General features: G+C 35.0%; 1 long non-coding RNA gene across 1 annotated transcript; it reads right to left on the bottom strand.

The window, feature by feature from the left end:
- Window positions 1-5,972: 5,972 nt before the first annotated feature.
- On the bottom strand, window positions 5,973-8,908 carry LOC114924500 (uncharacterized). Its single transcript, XR_003811877.2, has 3 exons — window positions 8,742-8,908; window positions 8,593-8,646; window positions 5,973-6,233 (listed from the first exon to the last, which is right to left on the bottom strand). It is a non-coding gene; the product is annotated as an uncharacterized lncRNA (long non-coding RNA).
- Between the last annotated feature and the right edge of the window lie 1,642 nt (window positions 8,909-10,550).

The following is a 10,550-nucleotide window of genomic DNA, read 5'->3' as shown; positions in this document are numbered from 1 at the left end:
TTAGATTCATTCTTTATAGCCATAACAACATGTATTCATTTAGTTTTCACATCATTCTCTTATAATTCATCACGTTTACCCTTTCTGGGTCCCGACCAAACCATTTATCAAACTCTTCTCAACCTCTTTAATATCGAATAATCTTAAAATCAACCCAACTCTAACATTAAATCAATCACATCACATGAAGATTAAACTTTAACTTCTCGAACCCATGACTATCACTAAGACATCCTCGACACTCTATTTCTTTTCTGTTTTTAATATAACAAATGAACTTGGAATTGCGCAAACTTTATGTTCAAGTGTTCATCTTAAAATAAGATTTCTAACAAACTAAAGATCATAATTTTCTGATTTTCTTAGCTTCAGGAATAAAGGAGAAACCGTGACTGCTCTGCAGTACATAAAACCAGAAAAACAGCAGCAGCATGTGATATTCAAAATTCAATATAAAATCCAAATTAAATTCAATGACTTTAAAAATTAATATAGTTAAACTTTACTCATCCAGGTTTCTTTCTCAATTGGTTCTGAGTTAATACCATTTTTAATGAAGAAGTTACATTACCTGGAAGTTAAGTAAAAATGAGTCAAAATCTGTTTTAGAAACCAACAAACTTAGTACATTTCAATTTGAATAACTTTTATTACAAAACTCCAATTAAACTAAATTTTGGTTTGGGAACTTCTAGCTAATCCAGAAACAAGTGTGTCTTGTTTGCAACCCAATTTCTATTCAATTCTAAGAGTTACAAGCATTGGAAGTTGGTGCATAATTTGCTGAAATCTGTTTCTTTTCAGCTTTGACCACCAATATTCAAAAATTCACAACTCCCAATCCTCAACTCTTAAAATTCTGAAGTTTTATAGAAATAAATAAAGTTGATCAAATTTTATAACAAAATTAGTTTTGCTCCAAAACTCAACTCGTAGAAGTTGCAGCAAGACAAACAAGTTGCTGCCTTGTTTGACCTTTTCTGTTGCTGGACAGATTTAACAACCTAACTTTAAAAATTTGTCATAAACTGTATATTTAACAAAAAGGTCCCAAATTTTTCAGTTTAGTTCCTTATATTCCCAAGTTTAGCCAAAACTTGGTCTCATACAATTCCGATCATTACATAATTAGCTACAACATATGTAATACCACCACAACACAACTCTACATTCTTATTAACAAACACCAATCCTAATCCATCATAAATAAATATAAGAGCACACCATTAATAACTTCCACACCTCATAATTTCAATATATATCCACCAAAAAATCTATTCCAACAACATTACAAGGCTAATCATTAAATACAACAAGCAATTCAACTTATCCTATGGTTATTCTAACCTATGTTTTCACAACACCGTAAATATTAAACATGCGAAACTTAAACCATACCTTAGCCGATCACTTAATTCACCCAAGGCAGCCTCTCAACACAAAATTACAGCCCCTCCAAGCTCAAGTAAAACAGCCACAAACTAAGCTTTGATCACCAACAAGCCTCCAAATATTCCCAATTAAATTCTAATGCATATATACCCACTTAATCTACACCCAATACATATACATATTCCAATTTCAGTTTTTCCGTAATAAATACAAGATTAAGCTAGAGTTAGGGTATTCTTACCATACCCATATGCTCAATAGCGTGAACCCATAAGTCCCGGAAGCTAACTTGAACCTAGAACACAAGAATTGAACAATTTTTAACTTAATTGTTCATGAATTTCCGAAATTAGGGAAAGCTGGCTGAGAAGGAAATAGTGAGTTACCTACCAAATTGTTCCATGGGTTTCGTAGAGCTCGTCGTGGTGAACGCGTAGTTGCAAACTGTTCGTCAATCGGAGCTCCGGATCAAAAGTTATCTTTTGTTGAAGATCAACCTAGGTTTTGGAGTTCATCCCTTCTTCTTCCTGCATGTACGCTGCTTCTGTTGTGTTTCTAAGAAAGAAAATGAGCTCAAGCTCATTTATATGCTGGGCCGGTTGAGCCCAAGGGCCCGGTTTAGGTCCAGTTCAATCGATTCGGCCTATCCGGTCCAATTTTGGGCCAAATTTTTCGAAATTGGTGTCAAAATTTTCGTTTCGAAGAGTTCTATCCTATTTTGATATTAGTTTTTCATTTCTAATTTTTCTATTTAAAATTCGATTTATTGACTAATTATTTACTGATTTTAGCGGGGTTTACATTCTACCCACTTAATTAGGAATTTTGTCCTTAAAATTCAGAGTGAGTTACCTGAAAAGAGGTGTGGGTAGTCCCTCCGCATCTCTGACCCAAGCTCCCAGGTATGTTCTTCAATACCAGCCCGACTCCAAGTTACTTTTACCAAAGAAACCTCTTTCCCGCGTAAACGCTTAATGCTGGTATCATCAATTCTAACCGGAGTTACTGAAAGCGTCAGATCTTCTCTCACTTGAACTGATTCCGGTTCTAGGACATGAATAGGATCAAAAGTGTATTTACGAAACTACGATACGTGAAACACATCATGCAAGTTCGAAAAACATGGCGGTAGAGCGATCCTATACGTCACTGGTTCAATTCTCTTCAGGATTTCAAACGGCCCAATGTAATGGGTATTCAGCTTTTTACTCTTGATGGGTCTCCCTATTCCGGTGGTCAGAGTAACCTTCAGGAAGACGTGTTCTCCTTCCTCAAACTCTAAAGGCTTCCGCCTTTCGTCAGCATAGCTCTTCTGTCGGCTTTTCATAGTGAGAATGTTAACTCGAATTTGCGTAGCTTTTCTTCGTTGTCTCGGCTATCAAATTCAGGAATTAAAGTATTTGATGCTCTAGTTTTTTTATCAAAGCCGAGGGATTTAGCGCACCGTGAGGCTTTACCTACTTTCCGATGTATGGTCTCATTTAGCATCTTCGATAAACAGTTTGCTCCGATAGGCGGAATGAATTTGAGTTAACTAACCTGCAGTCACATAACAACATTACTTCCTATCTTTGTCCTTTAATAACCCCTTTCTTTCTTACTCAGTAGCAATCCCCTTGTATTTTCATTGTGAACTCTTCCATGGTTACCACATCTCGGATTACTCTTGGTACTCGTTCCTTATCTTCAGACGTGTTGAATATTTAGTCATACGCGTCGCCACATTATCCATCATTCGGGACTCTCAACCCTATCTTATCAAATTGTGATGCATCTTAGTAATCTTTGGTTGAATCGAAATCCGTTCTTGATGGTTTCGGATGATGGCTTACGTTCTCACTTTCTTTATTAGGCATACTAATCTCTTCTTGTACTTTCGAATCCGTTTCTTCATTCCTCTCAATCTCATTCTTTGTTTTCCTCAATCTCTTCTTGATTTTCCTTTTGTTTACTAGACTTCGACATCCTCGGTGGATCTCTATCGTCTTCTTTCGCTTCCTGTATCTCGTCTTTGCCACGTTTTAAGTCTGCAATAGATTTAGTTTGACTCCTTCAGCTATACCCTTGGTATCCAATTTAGAATTCCAACTTACTTAGCATTCTTTTCTCTGAAATTTATATCCAAGAATTTCCCAGAAACTTCTTACTCAGGGAATTCGTCACCACTTCACGATGTTGTATTTATACGCATCCTAAACCTCTCTGATAATGTATCGCACTAATTTTGAGATGTCAAATAAGTTCGGGTATCCTGATCACTGGATTTGGGGTTAATCCTTCTCTTGGAGTTTGAAAGCTCTCTTCATATTTGGGTATCCATGTAACCAGTGTATTTCTTATGCGTTAAACTAATCATAGGCTTTGTGGTCGGCAAGAATTTTAAAGCTCCAAAACTCTCTTTTTGACGGCGCACGCTTACATGCTTCATCTTCCGTGTCCAAAAGTCTTGCTCTTAAGGTATTAACATCTCAACAGTTGCAGCTATAATTTATACGTGACACTAATATAGGCTCGAATTAATTTTCAAAAGGACATTAAGCTCAAAAAATGAATGAGAAATACAAACCGTGTTCGTAATAAGTCAGAAAGAAAATATTGTATAAGGTTAATCAGGACTATACCGAAATGATAGGATGCATAAGGAAAGGAAACTGGGTGCATCTCAAGAAAAGAGTCCAAATTAAAGACCTTTGGTAGGAAGAACGAAACGTACAGAGTCAAAGAAGTCTCAGCTGATTCTGAAGAACATGGTTTGCGAATAAGGGCAACTCTAATCATAGGGAGCATACAAGATTTCAAGGATTACGCGTTTATACCAGGACAAGCTCAGACTCATCCTGGAAGAAACAAAATTCATGTGCACAAGGAGTAAAGTTAGAGAGGTAGTCAAGCCATTTGGGAAGAGCTTCGGATAGAATGTCAATGTAGGTTTCAAAAGAAGAATTAGATCGAGTCGCGAAGGTTCTTTAGTAAACTCTCTCTGCATAAGGCTTCCTACTGTTCTCTTCCTTCTTCTCCGGCATAACCGACACTTCCCACAAAGAAATAGTTGGTTAGATGGTTCTCTCTTCTAGTACTCCCTTCCACTCAAATCCTAAATTCTACCGATTATAACAATATCTTTGCTTGTGGTGCGTTTGAAGTTAATCTAACTTCCGATACTAAGCCCATCGCAAACTCGCTTTCTCTCTGAAATGGAAGTTATGACACACCTTTAAGAATTGTCTTAGAAACTCTCTTGTATAGGGATCTGGTTTCATCTTCATTTACCTCTTAACAATTAATAGTCTTCAACTAATCACCGACTTGGATTTTACGACTATTAACGCTGGTCATACATTACGAATAAATATCACATATTAATGATATGCAAGGAAGTTTGAAATTCAACTGCTAGTTCATGGTTACCTCGGGTCTGAGAATCGGGTTCGGCTGCATCCCAGCCTTCCTTGTATGGATAATTTTGAGATACATGCCCTGACCTCCCGCACTTGTAACATACGCCTAATCCATCCCTGCATGGTCTATTTGGATGGTACTTCTTGCACCTTGGGCACCTAAAGTCATCCGGTTGAGCACTAGTTTGCCCTTCTGAATTCGGATCCGAACGGTTGTTGTTCCTTCAGTCATTGTTCCGGCGTTGAGAGCGTGAAGTAACAGAATGACCCCTCTTGAAATTTTGGCTCCTAGGTGTAATCTTTGTTTTATTTTCCTTTTTCTTTGTAAAATACTCTCGGCGATTATTCCTTGCTACCACAGTTCTTCTTGAGCTTTCTCCCGTTGTTTGACTTATGTTATTTAACTCTGGAGAACCCGTTATCTCCACTGGTACTGCTGCACTTGGGGTATTATTCTTTCCTTCACGTTCATTTCCACCATCATTGCCAATTCTAGCTTGTGGTCCCGTCCTATCCATCGCTCGACTGGTCGCAGCAGCAACAACACTAATGGCAGCACCAACGCTCGTCATTGCGGTCACAAGGTTGGTCAAACTGTCCGCCGGTATAGTTATCTCATTACCTCTCCGTCCTTGACCTCGATTACGCCCACAACCACACCCACGAGACGCCATTTGGTTCCTGTTCACACTAAACAAGTGATATCAAGGTGATCAGTCTCAATATCGTAAGTCTAGTGTTTCAAAGTTCCAAGTGCATGCTCTGAACATTCATGCCATATATATCAGTTAGATATCCTAATCAACATGTATAGACACTCCGAGTATGCCCAGAAGTATAATCAGTCCGTCCCTCAGGCTCTATAGGAACGAACTGCTCTGATACCATAATGTAACACCCTACTATACTTAATCTTATGCTTAAGTCATAAGACTAAGATAGTAAGGTATTACGACCTCTAAAAATAGAAATATATATATATATATATATATATATATATATATATATATATATATATATATATAATAGGAAAAGAGATACTTAACTAGGAGCCTTGAAAAATAGGTAAATCAAAATCGCAAAATAAAAAGCGGAACGCTCAAGAAACAGAATTGCTTGCGTGCTAAGGAACCTAAAGGTTGTAGACATAAATAAGCACAAGAATGAAAAGAGAGCCAAGGGTACAGTGAAACTAGCTCCTGACTCAGCCTGGGAAGCCAAGACTGGCCGGAGAATATTTACATATATATACAAGTATCCCAAAATATCCAAAATATAGAAATAAAGTCCTAACTCTCCTGTAACCTCTATGAGGAACATAATAAACAAGTTTCTTGGAGAGCAAGCTAAGTATATAGGTATACAATCATAAAACCCAAAATAACCCAAGGACTACTCCACTTCAGGATCCAGATGCCTAGCGAGGAGCCTCTCGACCTGCATCTGAAAATAACAACACAGTATGGAATGAGAACCGGAGGTTCTCAGCATTGTCAAAGTACCACGCGTATAATAAATAAGGTCCTGAGAATTCCATAGGCAATCCTAGAACTTCATTATTCAATTATCCAACTTAATTACTAAACAAAAACCATAAACAGAGTTAGGTATTCTAAATCCACATAACTTACTCAATTTCAATCCACACCTATCACCAAACCATTTCTCCATTTCTTCCATCCCTCCATCACCCATAATGCAATAGGAACAAACAATCAAACAAGTTCAAGCACAAGTAATGAACAGATAATACAAGTAGCAGGTGATATATATCAATTAGGCATTCCCAATTAAGGCATAGCAAACAAAGCACATATATGAATATGATGAATGTCTATCCTACAGGCCGTGAGCTCACGTGTCGGTTATTTTTCCAGAATCCGACACATCTGGTAGCTAACCCAGACATTGGTCTCTAGGTTGTGCATCTCCAAGAGGATCATAAATGAAGGAGAGTGCCTTTCCACATCGAAGGAGTGTGCCTTTCCACCTTCTCCTAGAGGATATATGAAGGAGAATGCCTTTCCACCTCGAAGGAGTGTAACTTTCCACCTTTCCCACATCTGCATCACGACAAGAGAGGGAACTTCCGTCCTCAACTTGCCATATCGACAATTTCGGCCACACACAGTCATTCCCAAATCTCATCATTTATCATCATCATTTCCTTACATTCGTTCTTTATAGCCATAAAAACATGTATTCATTTAGCTTTCACATCATTCTCTTATAATTCATCACGTTTACCCTTTCCGGGTCCCGACCAAACCATTTAACAAACTCTTCTCAACCTCTTTAATATCGAATAATCTTAAAATCAACCCAATTCTAACATTAAATCAATCACATCACATGAATATTAAACTTTAACTTCTCGAACCCATGACTATCACTAAGACATCCTCGACACTCTATTTTCTTTTCTATTTTTAATATAACAAATGAACTCAGAATTGTGCAAACTTTATGTTCAGGCGTTCATCTTAAAACAAGATTTCTAACAAATCAAAGATCATAATTTTCTGATTTTTCTAGCCTCAGGAATAAAGAAAAAACCGTGACTGCTCTGCAGTACATAAAACCAGAAAAATAGCAGCAGCATGTGATATTCAAAATTCAATATAAAATCTAAGTTAAATCCAATGACTTTAAAAATTAATGTAGTTAAACTTTACTCATCCAGGTTTCTTTCTCAATTGGTTCTGAGTTAATACCATTTTTAATGAAGAAGTTACATTACCTAGAAGTTAAGTAAAAATGAGTCAAAATCTGTTTTAGAAACCAACAAGCTTAGTACCTTTCAATTTGAATAACTTTTATTACAAAACTCCAATTAAGCTAAACTTCGGTTTGGGAACTCCTAGCTCATCCAAAAACAAATGTGTCTTGGTTGCAACCCAATTTCTATTCAATTCTAAGAGTTACAAGCATTGAAAGTTGGTGTGAAATTTGCTGAAATCTGTTTCTTTTCAGCTTTGACCACCAATATTCAAAAATTCACAACTTCCAATCCTCAACTCTTAAAATTCTGAAGTTTTATAGAAATAAAGAAAGTTAATTAAATTTTATAACAAAATTGGTTTTGCTCCAAAACTCAACTCGTAAAAGTCGCAGCAAGACAAACAAGTTGCTGCCCTGTTTGACCTTTTCTGCTGCTGGACAGATTTAACAACCTAACTTTAAAAATTTGCCATAAACTGTATATTTAACAAAAAGGTCCCAAATTTTCTAGTTTAGTTCCTTATATTCCCAAGTTTTGCCTAAACTTGGTCTCATTCAATTCCGATAATTACATAATTAGTTACAACATATGTAATACTACCACAACACAACTCTACATTCTTATTAACAAACACCAATCCTAATCCATCATAAATAAATATAAGAGCACACCATTAATAACTTCCACACCTCATAATTCCAATATATATCCACCAACAAATTTATTCCAACAATATTACAAGGCTAATCATTAAATACAACAAACAATTCAACTTATCCTATGATTCTTCTAACCTATGTTTTAACAACACCGTAAATATTAAATGTGCGAAACTTAAATCATACCTTGGCCAATCACTTAATTCACCCAAGGCGGCCTCTCAACACAAAATTACAGCCCCTCCAAGCTCAAGTAAAACAGCCACAAACTAAGCTTTGATCACCAACAAGCCTCTAAATATTTCCAATTAAATTCCAATGCATATATACCCACTTAATCTACACCCAATACATGTACATATTCCAATTTCAATTTTTTCATAATAAATACAAGATTAAACTAGAGTTAGGATATTCTTACCATACCCATATGCTCAATAGCGTGAACCCATAAGTCCTGAAAGCTAACTTGAACCTAGAACACAAGAATTGAACAATTTTTAACTTAATTGTTCATGAATTTTCGAAATTAGGGGAAGCTAGATGAGAAGGAAATAGTAAGTTACCTACCAAATTGTTCCATGGGTTTCGTAGAGCTCGTCGTGGTGAACGCGTAGTCGCAAATGGTTTGTCAATCGAAACTCCGGATCAAAAGTTATCTTTGTTTGAAGATCAACCAAGGTTTTGGAGTTCATCCCTTCTTCTTCCTGCATGTACGCTGCTTCTGTTGTGTTTCTAAGAAAGAAAATGAGCTCAAGCTCATTTATATGCTGGGCCGGTTGGGCCCAAGGGTCCGGTTTAGGCCCGGTTCAACCGGTTTGGCCTGTCCAGTCCAATTTTGGACCAACTTTTTTGAAATTGGTTTCAAAATTCTCGTTTCAAAGAGCTCTATCCTATTTTGATATTAGTTTTTCATTTCTAATTTTTCTATTTAAAATTTGATTTATTGACTAATTATTTACCGATTTTAACGGGGTTTACATGTTTGGATTTGAATTGGAGAAGAAAGGAGCGTGTTTGAGCTTCTTGAATGCTTTTTCTTCGTGTTTGGCAATGGCAGAAGTGATTTCTATCTTCAACCCACGTTTATCAAAAGCTATAAACTCTAGCTTTCTGTTTAGCTTTTCACGTTGGATTAAAATTTATATTCTATGTACCAATTATGTCTTTCATTATTCATATGTTTGTTTTTTTTATAATATTTTTTCTAATACTCTATTATGCATATTATTGTTTCTTTATAAAATTGCTGTTTTTTTTGTTTATATGAGTTTTTTTATTGTTATTGTTATTTTTTTTATGTAGAATATTTTTTTTTACTTTGTATTATGATTCTATTAATCCTATTAGAGTACTAAAGAATATTGAGAGTACTAACAAAAGAATATTAAAATTTATTTAAATATTTAAAATAAAATTATAAAATAACATAAAATAATTATTTAAATTTATGTTCTTTTCTCTAATTATTTAAAATGATTTTGAATAATGTAATTCAAATAATATTTAATTTATTATAATCTATTTTAAATAAAAATTATCAAACATAAACCAAATTAATACTAACTCAATTTTAATTAAAATCAATTTTACAAAATTAATTTTATACGAGTTTTCTTTTGCAAACAATAGTCTAAACACATTGAAAATTGCCGCTTACGTCAGGTAGTAGATTTGGTGCTTATGTCACAGTGATAAGTGGAGATTCCGCTCATCCGCCGCAAGGTAGACGACAGCACTCACAAGTTTTGCGCATGTTTTTTTTTTGGTATTATGGTTTTGCGTTTGCTATTAGCCTATTACACACGGTGCCTCGGTTGCTCAAAAACATTTAATATAATAGTCTTTAAGAAAACAAATATTTTCATAAAAAGCCAATTCAGATAGGCCTACATTAATCCACTAATGAATTATTATTTTGCTTTTTTTTCGGTCATGTAAATTATTTTGCTTTGAACAAGCCAAACATGTGTAAGAAATTAAAGCGAAACAATAGCATGAAATCTATAACAATAAAAAAATTCAATGGAAAACATGAAGTGCATCCATGAAGCTGTGCAAAATAGATACAAATTTTTATTATTGATCGTACCATTTTCAGCAAATACTTCATGTGTAAATATAAGCTTTTATTATATTCATATGTATGTGCATATGGATTAGAACAAAAGTTTTTTAATTTTTAAATATATGTAAGTATTACAATAATATTTCGATAAATTATACAGATAAGTTTGATTTGGGTGAGTTTTATGAAAAATAGATTAAATGAAAAATGATTAAAATAAAAGATACGGGATAAATGAATTTGTGAAAAAAACACTTCTATTAATGACAAATAAACAATATAAGAACTAATGATGAGGAATAAAAGTAGTG

Source organism: Arachis hypogaea, chromosome 9, assembly GCF_003086295.3.
Source record: "Arachis hypogaea cultivar Tifrunner chromosome 9, arahy.Tifrunner.gnm2.J5K5, whole genome shotgun sequence".
Classification (NCBI taxonomy): Eukaryota; Viridiplantae; Streptophyta; class Magnoliopsida; order Fabales; family Fabaceae; genus Arachis; species Arachis hypogaea.
Note: the sequence above shows the minus strand (reverse complement) of the source record. Positions and strands in the feature narration are given on the sequence as shown.